The sequence below is a fragment of the Miscanthus floridulus genome, chromosome 17 (assembly GCF_019320115.1).
Source record: "Miscanthus floridulus cultivar M001 chromosome 17, ASM1932011v1, whole genome shotgun sequence".
Classification (NCBI taxonomy): domain Eukaryota; kingdom Viridiplantae; phylum Streptophyta; class Magnoliopsida; order Poales; family Poaceae; genus Miscanthus; species Miscanthus floridulus.
The window spans coordinates 96357620-96376679 of NC_089596.1; the positions used below are offsets into that span (position 1 = coordinate 96357620).

A 19060-nucleotide genomic window follows, 5' to 3' on the forward strand; every position below is an offset into this window, starting at 1 on the left:
ATCTTGATGTCGCAAAAGTAGATCGGGTGATGTTGCAAATTATGCAAGTGTTTCAGAGGCATGTTGTAAGCGTTTGTTCAAAATATTTCATCTAATTTTCAGACATATATTGCAGTCGTTTTTTTATTTTGATGTTGCATATGGTTCACACATATTTTGCAACAGTATGTTCCAAATATTTTCAGCTGTTTCAGTCTTATGTTGCAGAAAGTAGTTTCATGTTGCAAGTTACAAGTGTTTTATTTGGATGTTTCCTGTGTTTCACACATATGTTGCAAGTGCATGTTCCAAATGTTTCATCTGCCGTATTATGTTGCAAGTGTTTTACGTTGTTCACAGTGGGTGACTCGGGGGGGGGGGGGGGGGGCATGCGGACGGGGGCGTTGGGGGTTGGTGGACGGGGGTGCTGCGTGTCGGGGGAGCACTGGGGATGTACTCGTCCTCAGCCTCTCATCTGGCTCCTGAGTGTCGCCCGTGCAGAGAGTCGGAGAGAAAGGAGGGGGCTAGGGGAAGGACCCGCGGGTACAAAGACAGGGACGGAGTGCACTTGCGGGCAGGCCGACGGCGAACAAGATGGGCTGCGCGTGCGTCCGAACGTGCGTGTCCCTCTGGACGTCCGGACGCTAGGCACGGCGTTTATGTTTTGTGTCAACTCTGTTGCTAGGCCGTCCGTGCCATCGTGTCATCGTCCGCGTCCGATTATGCAAAAGTCGATAGCGCCAAGCCATCGTGTCATCGTCCGCGTCGGATTATGCAGATGCTGATAGCACCAAGCTGAGCCGACATGCACACAAGCTCGAGTAGCTAGCGTCGAAGGGCTAGGGATGTGTTTGTTTTTTTTTTTTTGGCAAAAGTTTATCTCTATCACGTCAAATATTTAGGCACATACATGGAATATTAAATATAGACTAATTACAAAATTAAATGTACAGATTAAGACTAATTTGTGAGACAATTTTTAAGCCTAATTAGTCCATGATTTGACAATGTGATGGTACAGTAAATATGTGCTAATGATGGATTACTTACGCTTAATAAATTCGTCTCGTAGATTACTGAGGACTTCTGTAATTTGTTTTATTATTTCTATCCGAACACTCGATGTGACACTCCACGTGACATTCGATATGATACACCTAAACTTTACTCTCTGGATTTAAACACTACTAGTAGGGCAGTGCTCACTGTTGTCGCAGACGCAACACAAACCTTAACACTCGTCGGTTTTTTCTTATCCTTTTCTTTTTTTATTCTCTTATTCTATTCTTTTTAGTTCTCTTTCCATGCTTATTTATTTTCTCTTTTTCTTTTCTTATTTGTTTTTTTTTATTTTTTTTATCTTGTTTTCCTTTGTTATCTCTTTTGTTTATTTGATTTCTTTTTCTTTTATTAAAATGAACTATTTCTCTTATTTGTGTTTGGTGTGGTATCACGTGAGACTTTGGCATTTGACCCATCATGAGAAACATGTTTCGTAGTTTTACCATCCTCAAATTGGTTTCGCAATTTAGCCATTATGAAACAAATGCAACCCGCTGGAATACACTTTGTGTAATTTGAATTCGTGAAAAAAGAAGAAGACGCCGGCTTCCATTCCTACCCCTGGCGCTGTTACTTTTGTTTCATCAGAACGGATCGAATAAAACGGATCGGCCCTCTCCTCCATCCCCATTGCTGGCCTTCCCCACGCCGCTCCCTCCCCGTGCCGGCACCGGCGCTGGCCTTCCCCATGTCGCCCCCTCCCCTACCGGCACCGCCCTGCCACCACGCCGGACCCCTCCCGTGCCGGCGCTGGCCTTCCTCCACGCCGCCCCCTCCCCTGCTGGCACCACCCTGCCACCATGCCGCATCCCTAGGCCATCCAAGCGCCGCCTCCGGCCTAGGCCAGCCTCAGCTCCGCCCTAGGCCGTGGGCCAGGCCTGTGCCCAGGTTGCCGCGCCAGGCCGGCGCGTCCCCAGCCGACGCGTCCACTAAGCTGGCGCCTTCCCCATGGACTGCAGTTGGAGTGATCTAATTCCTCGGTATGCACTCTCTCTCTCTTGTATTTGTAGTCCACGAACGTAATTCGAAACGCTGATAGAGTTGTTCGAATAGAAATTTAACTATATTTCTTGCATTCGCTTTATCCAGGCTCGATGTGGAGCCTGAGCTTAGATTAGAGTCTATAGCAGACACTTGTCATGTTGGTCACAATGCAAAGGCTGTAGACCATGGATGTGGTGATGTTAGTGGCAATGCATTGGCTATAGAATATTATGGAGGTGTTGAATCAGACAACCTGCAGATTGCTGACACAAATGATGAAGAGGGTGAGGGCAGGCAAGAAATAATTGATGAGGATCAATTATTTCGTCTTTTGGGTTTGAGAACCGAGGATGATGAACATCGATCTCAAGAGCAGCATGCTTCTACAGAGATGGAAAATGGGCCTGAAAATAGGAATGCCACTATTGAGGAGGAGATTGACACAGCTGGAGCTGCCATTCCTGTTGACGATCATGTGCCAGGGGAGAGAATTTTAGTCTATGACCCAAACAATCCTTGTATGGACATTGGCACTATGTACCTTAACATGAAAGAATTCATATTGTCTATGAGGCAGTTTGCAATAAATGAGGAGTTCGAGCTGCACATAGTGAAATCTGAGCCACAACGGTACATTGGGAATTGCAATGCAGAAGGTTGCCCGTGGCATATTGTTGGAAGGAGGCAACCTGATGGGGCAACCATTAAGGTGTTTAACTAGTGGCTAACATTTTTCTACATTTTTTTGTTGCTAGTCAATATCTAATTCATTGGTTTTTTGCAGGTCACATGTTTGATTTCTCGGCATACATGCTCTTCTAGTGCAAGGAGGAAGACCACCACTCCAACAAGTGGCTGGGTAGCATCAAAGGCTATTCACCACCTTAAGAAGACTCCCAACATGGGCCCTAAAGAATTGCAGAAGAAGCTACAAGAGAAACACAAGTGTGAAATTCACTATGACACAGTGGCGAGGGAAAGGAATATTGCCTTGAGGGAAATATTTGGCAGCTGGGAGGAGAGCTTCCAAATGTTGTTCAGCTGGAGGGCAGAGGTATTGAAGCGGTCACCAGGTAGTGTGATTGAAATTGACTTAAAGGAGGTAGATGGCAAGGTTTACTTCCACAGATTTTTTTGTGCATTAAGTCCTTGCATTGAGGGTTTTTTAGAGGGCTGTAGGCCTTATCTGAGCGTAGACTCAACTGCACTTAATGGTAGGTGGAATGGACATTTGGCTGCAGCTGTTGCAATAGATGGTCATAATTGGATGTACCCTCTTTCTTTTGGTTTTATAGATGGGGAGACAATAGATAACTAGACATGGTTCATGACTCAGCTACACAAAGCAATAGGAAACCTACCACTACTTGCTATTTGCACTGATGCATGCAAAGGTTTAGAGAAAGTTGTTAGAGATGTCTTCCCTAATGCTGAGCATAGAGAATGTTTTAGGCATCTAATGCAGAATTTCATAAAAAGATTTGGTGGAGACATTTTTTCAAAAATGTATCCTGCAGCTAGGACATATAGGCCTAAAGTTTTCCAATATTTCTTCCATGACATTGTGACTGCTTGCCCTGAAGTATTGGAATGGCTTCATAACCACCACAAATTGTTGTGGATGAGAAGTGCTTTCAATCAAGAAATTAAGTATGACTATGTTACCAACAATCTTGCAGAGTCTTTTAATAACTAGATTAGAGATTAGAAGGATCTTCCTGTAGTTGAGCTTGCTGATAAAATTAGAGAAATGTTAATGGTATTATGGAACAAAAGAAGGTTGATTTCAGAGGGACTTGAGGGTAACATCCTACCTGGTATCCTAACTATACTAAAAGCAAGGACTGGAGGATTAGGAAACCTGACCGTTGTGAAGGCAGGTTGTTTTGCTGTAGAAGTACATGACACTACCAGCACACATAATAGACATGTTGTCAAGTCATCCTTGCATGAATGTACCTGTCTTGAATGGCAGCACACTGGAAAGCCTTGTCGGCATGCTTTGGTCTTGCTAATAGCCCAACAAAGTGCTGATGTAAAGTTGAAGGACTTCGTTCATGACTATTACTCTATGCAGAGGTTCAAAAATGCATATAAGAGGCTTATAGAACCACTTTCAGATAAGACACAATGGCCAAAAGTTGATATTCCTTTTCCTGTTGAGGCACCACTTGATAAAAAAGATGTTGGAAGGTACAGGAAACTGATAATTAAAGGTTGTTTGGAAGGAGGCAGTGCTGACAAAACCAAAAAGGTTGCCAAAGAGGCTACAAATGAAGCTGACAAAGATGCTGAATTGGAGGCCAGTGAGGCTGCTAAAGGTAAGAGGCAACTGATTAGAGGGAAAAGGAAATGCAAGAGATGTGGAGAATTGGGACATGGAGAAACTAGTTACAAGTGCAGACTTAATGGGACTAAGAAACCACCAAAAAGGAAGGCTAGGCCGAATACAACTAAGTATGGCAAAAATGTTAAGGTCCCTGTAAAGAGGGCAAAAAAGCATGTTTCTGGGGAGCTTGACAATGAATGTGGTGAAGCCCCACCAGTCACAAGTCCCACCGGTCACAATGAATATGGCCAAGTCCTACCAGTCACAAGTCCCACCAGAACAAGGGAACACACAGCTGCAGGATAGTCCTAATAGGTTGACATGAAGGTACAAGTGTCCAATATTTTGTTATTCATTCATATGTCCAATATTCTATTTCATTAATTCTCCTCTTTTTTTTCCAAATGTCAGACAACTTAATCTTCTAATGGAGGAAGAAACAAGTCCTTAGCCAATGCACAGTCTGATGGGAGAAGACACAAGTACTCCCAGCAAGATACAAGGAAAAACAATGAAGAAGACAATTGCAAAGAAGCTGATGCCAAGGAAGAAACAAGTCCTCAGCCAACCCAGGAGTTGAACCTCCAGAATTTGCATAATGTAGTCTGTTTCCACAATCTGTTGTATGTGGTATTGTACTTGACAATGTAGTCTGTTTCCAGAACTTTGATTTCACCTTTGAAACTTGTGTCGTCTTGTGGAACTGAAGTATGTGGTATCGTACTTGACAATGAATCTAGAAATTGCATAATGTAGTCTGTTTCCAAAATATGCAAAAGTGTGGCTGCTGTTGAAACTGTAAACTTATTGATGCTCATGCTAGTGGAGTTGGAGTCATGGAAAGCATTCCAGATTGAGTCATGCAAAGCATTCCTATACTGTTCTCTGTTTGCATCCATGTTCTCTGTTTGCAGTGAATCAAGGAACAGCATGCACAAAATAGCCAAAAGCTTTGGCTGTTGGATAACACAAATGACAAAAAGATAGATGAAAATGGTAGCTGCAGAACTAACAGGATCAGACCGAACTGATAAGATCACGTTCACAGTAGCTACAAAAATTTCAAAAAAAAACTGAGTTTATTAACTGAGATTACTAACTGAGAATGTGCCATGAGTAGAGTATGAACTGTAGTTTCTAGAGCAGCTATTGTATTACCTTCAACAGATCAGTAGCAGTTGCATTACCTTCAATAGATCAGTAGCAGCTATATATGTTTGATTTTTGCAGGAGGCTTAAAAATCCAGTCACCAGCATAGCAGGTACAATGAAGCAACTAACTTCTTTCTTAGCTTATGATACACACAGTAGCAGATGCCATACAGTTATGTCAGACAAATGGAAACATGTACAGAATGACAAATGTCACACAGAGATAGGAAAGCATTCCAGATTCATGACACAGCACACAAAGATAGGAAAGCATTCCAGATTCATTTATTTCAGCACACAAGTTCTACAATTACAGAAAGCACACTCATCACCCACTCTTAACAATTCCATACAAATTGGTCACTAATACAAGTGCACAAACTAATATCAAGCATTTCAGCAAGAACACAGTCTCTCTAGCTATTCCTGTCAGGTACTTCAACTGCTCTAGTTGTCCACCATCTCCCTTGGTATGTTTTTCTGGTTGTGGCATCTTAGTGCTCTAAAAAACAGGCTGATAAGTGGGTGGCACATGCTTGTTATCAACTAGCCATTGCTCATAGTCCTCCTCCCACTTCTAAAAGTCACATCCACCACCATCCATCTATCACCAATGCAAAGAAATTTCAATTGACTGAACAATACAACACATGAATTACAAACAAAATGGAAGAAGTCATAGAACCGTTCGAGTTGAACAGATGTAGAACATGCGCCCATAGTTCTTCTCTGTCTTTGCCATCAATGCCTTAACAATGCGGCATTTGCATTTATCGCAGTGGACAAGAGGGAGAATGACTCTACTCCCAGCCCTCTGGATGGCCCCCGTCGAACTGCTGCTCCCATCTATTTGGGCGGCGTCGAAGTGGAGTGGTGATGGCTGGCGCCTACAGTGGAGGTGGAGGCATGGGGGCGAGCCTGCACCAGCAGGGGATGAGAAGGCGTGGGGGCGGGCCTGTGCCGGCAAGGGAGGAGGCAGCTTTGGGGAAGCCCAGCAACAGCACGGGAGTGGACGCGTCGGCTGGGGACGCGCCGGCCTAGCGCGGCAACCTGGGCGTAGGCCTGGCCCACGGCCTAGGGCGGAGCTGAGGCTGGCCTGGGCCGGAGGCGGCGCTTGGATGGCCTAGGGATGTGGCGTGGTGGCAGGGCGGTGCCAGCAGGGGAGGGGGCGGCGTGGGGGAAGGCCAGCACCGGCACGGGAGGGGTCCGGCGTGGTGGCAGGGCGGTGCCGACAGGGAAGGGGGCGGCGTGGGGATGGCCAGCGCCGGCGCCGGCACGGGGAGGGAGCGGCGTGGGAAAGGCCAGCAATGAGGATGGAGGAGAGGGCCGATCCGTTTTGTTCGATCTGTTCTGATGGAACGAAAGTAACAGCGCCAGAGGTAGGAATGGAAGCCGGTGTCTTCTTCTTTTTCACGAATTCAAACTACACAAAGTGTATTCCAGCGGGTTGCATTCGTTTCATAATGGCTAAATTGCGAAACCAATTTGAGGGATGATAAAACTGCGAAACCCGTTTCTCATGATGGGTCAAATGCCAAAGTCTCGTATCACGTTGACACGTTGCTGTGGAGAGGGACCGCTTCGTTTGTTACAAAAAATTATATACCTTATACCAAAGATTTGGAAAGCAAAATTTATATACCTTATACCAAAGATTTTTTTTCAATAAAGTTGGGTAAAAATGTTTGCCGCCCAAATGTAAGATGTTGACAAACTTTGGTAGCAAATCAAATCGCTGCGAAAAAAAATTGATTTGCCATATATTTTGTTAAACAAAATTTGGTCATCAAGCAATACGGCCCTGAGTCTCATTGCGCAATAGGCTGGGCCGATGGAAGCTGTGTGTGGGCTTTGTTGGGCCTAACACTATCTTCTGAGTTACTACTACTCCAGAGTTGTTCAAACGTAATTCCAATTTTCCAAACTACAAGCAAATATAGGCTATACTGTATATATAGCGCAAACGCAAGTTTGAATCCACTCCCTTTCAGAAAATACAAAGCTCTGCACGGTGTGCCATGAACGTGCTGTGGTTGCAAACACACAGGGCAATCACCGATGGTGTGATTTGGAAATCGCAGAACGATGAAGGGGGCGCTTGCATTCTTCTGATAGCAGCTGAGAAGCAAGAGTATGTAGAATGTACACCACGTGCAACCTTTTTACTGTTTTGTACCGCACGTGAAATCCGGACCCGTAACCAAATCGATAGTGAGCCTATTTACCTGAAGAAAACAAACATAATATTGCGTATGTTAGTTCCTTAGAGCAACTCCAAAAAAGAACAATTCAATTTCAGCTCTAATGAGCAAACACATATATTATGGATTGAAAATAATGTCTGGATTTCTTAAACAATTTGCAGAACAGAATTTTCAGGTTTGTACCGGCAAAAATCTTCCGATGTTGAAGTTGTTCACAAATGCAACACCCTTGTTCCGACCACGATATTGTAACACCCGGTTTTAAGGACAAAACCAGATACACACCATATGTGAGCCTAGGAAGTCAAATCTCACATATAGCTACAAATAAGGGTAATATCGAAAGACAATGCTAAATACATAACTTATTAGTATAAAGAATATAACCTCAGAGTACAGACAGCGTAAAGTGTGGCAGAACCGCCTAATCTAATGCCTCACAGGAGTGCTCGTCTTCCATTAGACACTAAGCACTCAAGGGAGAACACTAAATTACTCGGTTCCGTCGGACACACCCTAGGGGAGAACCCGAAAATTCACATTTTTGCCATCAGGATCACAAATGAGAGAATAAAGCTTACATCATTCTTAACAATTTCTTACATCACTTTTAACACAACATCAGAGTATAGCATTTATTATTATAACAGCGGAATGAAATCATAATATCAGAGTTATAAACAATTTAATTGAACAACGGAATATAAACATGTGAACAGAGTTACAGCAGAAATAAAGAGCTATTAATGTCATGATGAAATATTGATATATAGACTATAACAACAGATTATGAAACTTTCGTTTATAAAAGTATTTGGTGAGAGTTATAAATAACAACTACGCTCGCAACGTAAAGGAAATCCTCTCTGGGCCCACCAGGAGGAATCCACACACAAAGGTCAGCTCAAGCCTTCACCTATTACCTGCAACAGGGGGAAATAAACCCTGAGTACTCAATTGTACTCAGCAAGACTTACCCGACAGGAGAAAAGAAAAGACTCCAAGGATATGCAAGGCTATCTGGCTTGTGGGTTGCATATTGCAGGAAGCATTACTAAGCGTGCATCCTTATATTCGATTTTCATTAATAGCCGCATTGGTTCATTAACTAACCATTCTATGTAAGCACCTGTGCTACTTTCAAGCAGGTGGTAAGCAATCAGATTACCTTTGTTCATCTTCCATCTTTCAGTTCTTACTACAATGCTAAACCATAGACAAGCCGTACCGGATAGCCCGGCAATTCACGAATCAATACTCCCAGCTGGGTACCCCGAAAACACATGCCCCGCTTGTACTCCGGGCACAAGCAGGACCAACCCATCACTCTCCTGTCCCGGTTGTCCAGGTCCCCGTCCAAACTAGGACTCCAAGCCCTCGCCCCTGAGTCCTGGACTCAGCGCGGTGCAAGGACCCCCTCCACCAAAAAGAAACCCTAACAGTCGATCCGGAAAGAGCCGGATCCACGATAAGAGAGCAACAAGTCTTCCAAGCGCCTATACATAAGTATGTGCTCGGGATAATAAGTCTGTCACCTGCCCAGAGTCATATGCAACGATCGATCCTTAACCGACCAGACAGGGAAAAACGGTGTAACCAAGCTATAATCCGCCTCCACGACGACACAACTTCTTACACCCACCAATACCCAAACCATATCCCTGCCCGGTCACCATTTTCCCTTCCACCATCTTTATATTTTCCAAGTGATAGTAATCCAATAATATATTTCCTATCTCTCGTGAGTGACAGACAATCACTCGACTTCTACCGGAGTCCTGTAGCATAGCATTCTATACGATCCTGTCATACTAGTAAGACTCATAGGAATAAAGATATATATACAAGTGGGTTTCATTCAACTCCTTAAAACTTAATGCACAACTATAATTTAAACTGCAGAAAAGTAGGGGTTATGCACCGGGGCTTGCCTGGGTAAGATATATTAAAAAGTTAGTATCTGCATCTTCAGATCATCCACCATCAACGGAATAGAAACCCCATTGCATTATCTCCTGGAGAGAATACCATTACACCATCTTCGGATTTCCAATCATCCTCCAATTAATCCGTTGATCCATCATCGCACCTATATGATATGCAATGCGATGCAATGCAAAGACATAATTAATCGATTGCAACGGGATTTGTAAAATACGATTTACGCCTTTCAAACTAACGAGCTAGTTTTAACGACGACCATACTTATCTACGTATCCATGTTGTCGAATAAGGCGTTATTTTCCAACAATAATTTTATTTATATAAACCTAAGTTGTTTCTTTATTTCATTCTATCAATTTAATCTTTATCTGGAATAGTGCATCGCTATCTATCTAGCATCTAATTATTCTGGAGCTACAAAATTTTCAGTGAGTACCTAATATTGCTAGGACCCTACTGTAAAGATTTTAGATCCAACCTTATTACCAATTTATCATAATAATTCATATAAGTTATATTTTTACAATATTAAGTATCCCAATTTAATTATATAGCTCCTAAGAATATCATCAAACTATGTGAACAAAATACACTATTGGATGGATCATGATTTTAGGAACTCAACCAAACTGGTTTCGTAATTTTTGGACAACTACACAATTTGCTACTGGTTTTACAAGTTTGCTTCAGCAGTAAATTAGAAAATACCTTAAAAATGAAAAAGGCCGACGACAATGAAACTAGCCCAGCAGCCCAGGCGGACGGGCGCGTGGCGGCCCAGCAAGACCGGTGGCCCACGTAGACACGCGGCCCAAGCGTGGCCTACTACCGGCGAGCGCGACCCAGACGCGCGTGGCACAAGACCGGCCCAAGCAGCCAGCCGGCGGGACGCAGCTGGAGCGGGCTAGCCCACGCGGGGCGTGCGGCACCAGGCCTATCGAGACATACGCGCGGCCCAACAGGGCTGGCAGCGCAGACGGCCCATCGGCAGTCAGCACGGATGGCCCAACGACAGGCAGTTCTACTATGCGAAGCACGGACGGACGCACGAACAGCACGGATCCCCTTTTTCTTTTCCTCTTCTCCCTTCGATACCAAGCAGAGCACGGACGGGGAAAAATCACCGACCGACGGCGAGACAGCTCCGGGACGGGCGTTTCGCCGGCTCCAGGCAGCAGGTAGGCCGGCATCGACGACGACGGGGCAGCGCGGAAGGGCAGCGCGGCTGCTGCGGCGTGGACCACGGCTGGCGAGGCGCGGCCTCACGACAGCGCAGGCACGAGCGACCACAGGCGCAGCCATGGCGGGAGCGCTTCACCGACGCGGGTGACGGCGGGACGACAGCGTGCTGCGGCTCGGGCACCGAGGAATCACAGGACCATGCGGGGCCAGGGCATGCGGGGAGGTGAGGCGGTGGCGCTATAGCGGTCGTGACGGCCGGCTCCACGGCACCCGCTGACATGGCGCGGGAGCAGACGACGGCAAGGCAACCGCTCGGGAGAGCAGCGCGGCTCGACGAGCGGGAGAAGCGCGGCAGCACTCCAGGGCGCGGTAGTCGTGGCTGGTGAGACGGCTCGGAACGGCGTGCTCGCGCGCTGATGAGGCAGCGGGGCACGGTGCCTGGCCACGGCGGCGGACCGAGGCAGAGGGGAAGGAGAGGGGACACCGGTGCGGGATGCGTGGGTGCTCACGAAGGACGGCAGGCGAGGGGGCGGGTCGTGAGGCAGAGCTAGGCGCGGCCATGGTGGTTGCGGGCATGCAAGGGAGCAGGAGGAGCCGCAGTGGGCTCTGGCGTGCTGCGCGCGCAGAGGCAGCGAGCCGCGAGACGATGGCGGAGTAGAGCCGCGCGCAAATGCTGGACGGCCATGGCGGCTCGAGCGAGCAAGAGGGAGGCACGAAGCCGCGCACGGGCTCAGGCCGGTGAGGGGAAAAGAGGGCGAGCTGGGGAGGGGAAGCTCACAGCGGACCGTGGGAAGAAGAAGAGGACGCCGGTGCTCGCGGAGGAGCGGGGATGGCAGCACGGTGGAGCGAGGCGAGGTACGACCATGCGCAGGGTGACGGCTCGAGGAGGCGCAGCGACGGCGGCCCGGCCGATCAAGCAAGCCGAGAGAGAGCGGGGAGGGAAAATGCCTTTTTCAGCAGTGAAGGCTCGACCGCGGCGCTGTAAATGCGCGCTGGCCGCTGGTGCTCTAAAAAGGGAAACGTCGTACGTGCCAGAGGATGAACGCGGGGACAGGACGAGACCGCGTGGCGTGGCCGGCAGGATTTGGCACGGACAGCGCCACAAGGTGCGCCTGCGCACAGTCAAATGCAACAGCGGCTGGCAACACGACGACGCCATGACAGGGCGAGGTAGATAGGACGAGTAGCAAGGGACGATCAGAGACAGAGCAAGGTACGCGAGACAAGACCGCGCAAAAACAGGTAAAGTGACAACGGAGTCATTGAAAAGCAGGCGCGTGAGAAAGAGCGGGGAAAGAACAAGGACGTGCTGCAGCCTAAATGCTCGGTGCGACTGCCGCTCACCTAAAAACATCAGACACGGTAGCTTATACTCGTACCAGCCCATGAAACAAAATATTAAAGCGTTACGTGATTATTTTACTCAAAACAATTCGCCACAAACAACACTTTAAACTATACTTTCGATTTTTACTGTTGACGCGAAAAGCTGGATTTTTAAATTCTTAAAATCTAAAAAATCGTCTCGATAATTTTTCTTAGGCCTTAATCAAGGTGCTAAGCGAGATCATAACACCGGGGTGTTACAGAAAGACAACTTCGTTCTTCAGGCGAGTACTCCAAATCCACAGGGACAACTGACTGGTTGATCACAAGCCTAATTCCTCCAAACTCTAGCAATCTAGTACCCATCCGGGATTTTCATCCAAAGATTTAAAAAGTAAAGCAAGCGTAAGTACATTTCGTACTCAACAAATATAACATAGGGTTCATGAGGCTTAAAAGACTAACACTGGTTAACTGCGATTAGCTTTTAATTGTCATCTTTTAGCAATTGGGTGGCAACAAGTTTATCACAAGCCCGTATAAACACATGATCAGGTAAACATGAATAATAAATAGCATAAACAGTCATCATTAGTGAGCATTTTCATCATCAGTGAACACGGCTGATATACCAGTTTTATACTCTACAGAGGTTGTACACTTTCACTGTGAGTCGTGATTTATCCTTTCGCCTAAGGCGGCCAACCTCTTGACCCACTACCAAGAAAAGTCGGCAGGGTTCACTATGAAGCATTTCAAAGGTTCGTCTAACAAGTTAGGGCCATTAGATTCACTCGGCAAACAGATGTAGGAACCCCCTATCGAATGACACAATTCCTTCATGGCTATACACATAAGAGTAGAGGTTGTCCTATACCTGATTCGATAAACTATTCTTACGTCAATAAAGGTAACCACTAACAAGCTAGAAAAGATCCTCATACTGAGCTAAAGTCAGAGCCATGTAGCCCTCACAGCTGTACTGTAAGTCCCGGATGATCACTTACAGATAAGTCCTTAGGGAGAGCAATCTAGAGCACCATAAAAATAGCCCAATGCTCTAGCCCTCTTGTTCCATGTTGCTAAAAAACATCTTTTAGTGTTTATTGCATATACCATTAGTCAAGTTACAAGATCATGACTTTAATTGAGCACTAGCATCATACTACCCAATACAATACCTTATAGGTAACAAGGCACAAGTACAAAAGACTAGAAATTCCTTAATGACAGTCAAGGTAGACACATGTAGTATGAATTAAATGATTAAAGGTGAATAGGTAACAAGAAAGATCCCATGCTATACTTGCCCTAACTTGCTTTTCCCCCAAAGCAATATGCTCAAAAGCCTTTAGTATTCAACTTTCAATCTTCTGCTTCCAATTCTTAGCTTCTAGTCTTTAGAGAACAGCTTCTTAATCACCACGTAAACCTCACCGATTGACTGAACCATATATCATCACACAAGCATTCATACAATCATACACGAAGCAAACAATAGATTTAAATTAAAACAGTACACCAAACATAAAATCAAGATGAAAAGTTTGTGAAATGAATCTACGTCTCGCTACGAACATAAAGACGCGAGAAGCACGCTAATCGGAGCTACGGTTAAAAAGATACAACTACCGAGAGATCTGCTCATAAAACTATTAGCTTCATGTGTTTTATTTATATAAAAACATATATAAGGTATTGTATAGATAATATAATTTAAGTCAAATTTAAGTTTGAATTATAATACTAAAGTGAAAGAAATCATATTTTATTTATAAAACCTAGTTGCATAGTTATTATTCAAGATATGATTTAAATCATGAAATTCTAAAAATAGTAATATGATAAACACTGTTGCTAACGCGTAGATCTCATCGCTATGAATCTAACGCAACTTGAATGGGGCAAAACGGATCTAAAACGTAGAAGATATGATTTAAAAAAGTTTTCCTTTAATAAAATAATAGATTAAATCTAATCATGAATTTTAAAAGTTGAAAACACATCTAACAGTAGTATGAACATGTACATTATGAAATTATGAACCTAACATAATTTAAACGGATCAAATCGAAGTTAAAACGAAGAAGCGGTGATGATCCATTATTAATTATAAGTGGTGTATTTCTATAATATTGTTGGATTTGTTTTTCTATAAGAAAACGGCCATAAAACATATACGTGATGTCATGTGATGTCATCCAGCTAATTGGGACAGCTAACTGGAGCAGGGAGCACGCAGATCAAGCAGAGGACCGCAAGGTTCAGTGTAGCAGCAGTCCCGGACTTCTTCAAGCAGAGAGATGTGTGCCACGGGTGAAGGAAAAGGAAAGGCCAACTTGTAATGTACATGAACGTGAGGCACACAGATGATTTCTTTACCTTCAGCCAATGATGAACGACAGCGAGACAAACGACAACATTGCCTAACTATGGTGGTGACGGGTTCGTCCTCATGGGCGCAGGCATCAACAAGGTAGCATTAAGCCTTGCTGCAGAAGTACAGATCAAAATAGAGGTCGGCCTCCATACGTAAATATGGAATAAACAGAAAGAAAAGAAAGGAAAATCTCACGCTAAAGTTGAGAAGGAATTGAAGACAAAGCCAGCGAACGTTCCGACGAGGCTACCGTGCTGACATTACGTGTCCGCTGTGGCACACATGGAGGAGCAGATCGGCGTTGACAGCTATTCAGCATGTAAATCACGACGTGGACAGTACGGGTTCCTCCAGCGACTCGGCGGCGTGCGTGCGATGCTGTGATGGATGTCGTCGGCACGTACAGTCGGCGAGGCACCATGTGATTGTTGATAAGCAAATAGCATATTGCCGGGAATAAAGACTCGATCGGACGCAGCCACGTTGGAGATCGGCAGGAACATGGCAGGCGGCCTTACTTGTTGCCGTGGAGAGGATGGCCGGCGTGCAGAATAGCAAACAACGGCGACATGCAGAAGCTGATTTCTAGAGGCAGAGCAGATGAACAATGGTGACCACCAGGGCTCTGACTGGCGGCCGGCACGACGATTCCAAGCCGGCAACGAACCGGTGCCGAGGAGACGAGAACGCTGACACGGCAGCTTGACGAAGCTTCTTCTCGACGTGGTTTTCTCAGGCTTGGGTTTGGGCGTTGCTGCAGCAAGATTCATGGTCAGCAACGAGAGAACACGGAGGCAAACATGAATACAGGGCCGAACAGCAATATAGGATCACTTTGAGCAGGACTACCCTCACCTTGCCAGCAACGAACGGCAGTGGCTCGGTCATGGGCAGGGCTCGGAGAAACGTAGAAGATAGATGGAACAAGGGTGTTGCGTGGGGCACTTACCGATGGTCGAGAAGCAACGAGGATGACCAGGCTGGGCAGCGCGGCGGCGACGACAACGGCGAGGGAAGGAGGGAAAATATAATTTACTACACGAGGGATTTTCTAAACTAGGGGCTCCTCATACGGTAGTTTTAGTATGCTTTGCCTAAGGGGTTGGTTGATATATATATAGGAAGAAAAACTCCCCACATCTCCGTCAACTAGCGATATGGTACTAATTGACGTTGCACCATCCACCTGCACTAATGGGCCTAAATAAACATTAAAGCCCATTAGTAAATAAATGCATGGGCCTTTGAGATTTACTAGGATTATTGCACATGGGCTTTGAGCGTTGGGGAAAATGAGAGATTTATTATTTTCGGAATTAATTAATTTCATGGATAAAATAATTCTAGAAAAGTCCAGAATTAATATTTAAGCCACGAAAAATATCCCGAGACCTCCTAAAATTTGGAGAAAATTCTCAGAGACACTTTGGAACATGATGAACCTAAATAAAGTATTTGGAGCTCATAAAAAGATTGTTGGAAATTTGGAACATAAAGATTAAGGTGAAGGAGGTAGGAATTAAATTCCAGAAAGAAGCTGGAAAATTTTTAGAGATAGATATTTGTCTCCTAAACGTATAAAAAACAAATATTTTGCACATAGAAACACTAGGTGCGACCAACATGAATGCAACAAACACGTTTCTACCTTATGATAAATTTTAAATTAATGAAAATTTTTATTTTCCTATGTTTTCATGTGCACAAAAATTCACAAATAAATCATTTTAACTCTATTTTCAAAAGTGGCAAATTTTGGGGTGTTATAGATATGATATGAATGTATCCTTTAGCTCACTCTCATAACCAATATGGAAATGGCCTTCGTAAAATGTAGGTTCTGCAGAAACGCTTTCTGTTATAAGATGATGCAAGGATATTGAGTTTTAAAGCAGCCTGTTTCTCAAAAACATAAATTAGATGTTGCATCCAAGTAGAAACCAGACACAGAAACATGTTGATTAACAATTCTGAAAGATAAGATACAGTTCAGTTAGTTGTTCAATACATGTGTAGCTAAACCAAAAAGAATATAAGGAAATCCATAAAGATCTAAATTTTTACTAGGATTTCCAATTTCAATTATCCGTTGCATTTCATTCTGGCTATGGACCCGCTTCAATGCTTGCTTGACCAAGCAACCCAACATGGGATACTCACCCTCTTACCCATCATGGCGGCAAAATGGAGAACCTATGCAGACGATGCAGCTATTTTCATCAACCCAATAAAAAAGGATGTAGAAGCTGTCAAAATTATTCTCCAAGCATTCGGCTCCTTCTCAGGACTCCATATTAATCTAAAAAAAAGCTCCGTGCATCAAATCAGATGTGAAAATATCGATCTAGACCAAGTCCTATCACCCTTCACCGGTAGTAGAGGTGACTTCCCATGCAAATATTTGGGGCTGCAAACTCCACACCAGATCACTACAAAAGGTCCATGTGCAACCTCTCATTGAGCGTATTGGACAAAGGTTACCCAAATGAAAAGGAAGATGGTTAAATAAAGCGGGACGCCTCACTCTAGTAACTTCAGTCCTCTCCTCCATGCCAACCTACCACCTCATAGTGTTTTCCTTGGCGGCATGGGCTAAGAGGAAGATTGACAAAATCAGAAGATCTTTCTTGTGGAAGGGGGAGGAGAATGCCAATGGTGGACACTGCCTGGTTAACTGGCCAACAGTTACCAGACCCAAAAACCTTGGTGGCTTAGGCGTGTCCGACCTTGATAGATTTGGGAGAGCCCTCCGGTTGCGCTGGCTTTGGCAAGAATGGGTGGAGGACTCTAAGCCTTGGATTGGCTCAGAGCTTCCATGTACTAATGTTGATCATCTCCTCTTCAACTCCTCAATCAACATAACTTTGGGTGATGGTACAAAGACTCGGTTTTGACACCATAATTGGCTTGAAGGAGAAGCTCCAAGGTACCTAGCCCCGAATTTGTTTCGGCTTGTTTCGAGGAAAAACCGAACAGTGCAACAAGAACTCCGGAACAACAATTGTGTCGGTGTTTTGGAACCGGGGGTCCCTCAACCAACGAGTGAATTTGTGCTGCGTGTCCCTAATCCCGGATGGTGATGCAAAGAGACACAAGGTTTATACTGGTTCGGGCAATCGAGGCCCTACGTCCAGTCTGAGAGATCGATCTTGTATTCCTTGCACCTGAGTGCTCGTAGTAGGGGTTACAAGCTAGGTGAGAGAGGGGGCTAGCCCCAGGTCTCGGCGAGGGTGGTGCTGGCTGTTTGAGACGTTGTTCTCAAGCAGCGTAGAGGTGTCCAGTTCTATCGGTGTGTTCGTCCTTCTCCCTCCCAGAAATGGCCCTGACTACCTCCTTTTATAGTTACAAGGAGCAAGCCAGAGGTACATGAGAAGACTACTATTTGCTAACGTGTTCTGCTCCTCGGAGCAGCGTGGCGGCGTGGGAGTTCCCGTCGGTGTCTAGTCGGTATGGCCTCCGGGCTGGCGACCTGCTGCGCTCCTGTACATTTGTTGACTTGGTGGAGTGCCGAGGCCTGGGGTCTCCTGTGGTCGGTTGTGCCGAGGCCGAGACCCGCTTGTGTCGAGGCCGAGACCCGTCGTGCCGAGGCCTTTGTAGACGGTAATGCGGGGTCTTGGCGGCCATCGTTGTAGTCAGCGCGGAACGTGCGTCTACAGGATATGGTACCCTGTATTGCCAGCAGGGGGTGGTAAAAAGGTGATTTGACCGTTGTCCCGTCGCTCCTGTCGCGGTGCGCTGTGGCTTACGTAGTGGGCGCGGTTGGACGCATTGATTGGATGTGATAGCTTGCCAGAGCGGCTTTTGAGGCGGAGGCGACGAGGTTGCGGGACGAGCCCAGCCTCGGACGAGGCGGAGCGTGGCCAGCTCGCCTGAGGCCCTATCGGTAGTCTCGGGCGAGGCGGAACTCGGTCAGTTTGCTGGTCCTGAGGTCACAGGAACCCAGTTCTGATTTCCCATGTTGTGTTCGTCCTTGGTGCAGGAGTTTAGGCAGCACAGTAGCCGGTAACCTCTGCACAGTCCCATCGTGGATGGCAGGGCGCTGACGTGCTGGTCTGTTACGTTGCCGTACTGTGCCGTCGTGGGGCTCCAGTATGGCTTGATGCAGGGCATGGGAGGCGACGTGCTGGTCACCGTGTAATGACGTCGTAGGGGTCAGCGGCTCTGCAGATGCCGAGGCCGAGCCATCGTGGGGGGCTCGGTGGTCATGAACCCTCAGACTGCCGAGCCCGTGAAGCAAACTGTCGAGGCCTTGGGGGGAGTTATTAGCCCTGGGTACTGATTCCGAGGCCACAGTAGTCCAGACGTGGCTCCCCATACCGCGTTGTCCTCGGTGTAGGAGTTGGCAGCATAGTGAGGCATGGGCGTCAACCCATGTGCACGGTGGTTAGCATAGTGGCGGGTAACCCCTGCCCAGTCCTGCCTCACGTCCCATCGGCCATTCTGCTGTACTGTGTCGGGCACGCGGCTATTGTCAGGGGCAGCAGTTGGCTGAGTTGATGCGACACGACGTTTTGCCAG

At 46.0% G+C, this 19060-nt stretch overlaps 1 pseudogene; it reads left to right on the plus strand.

The window, feature by feature from the left end:
- Positions 1-2401: 2401 nt before the first annotated feature.
- LOC136516034 (uncharacterized) lies at positions 2402-4660 on the plus strand (annotated as a pseudogene).
- The last annotated feature ends 14400 nt before the right edge of the window (positions 4661-19060 follow it).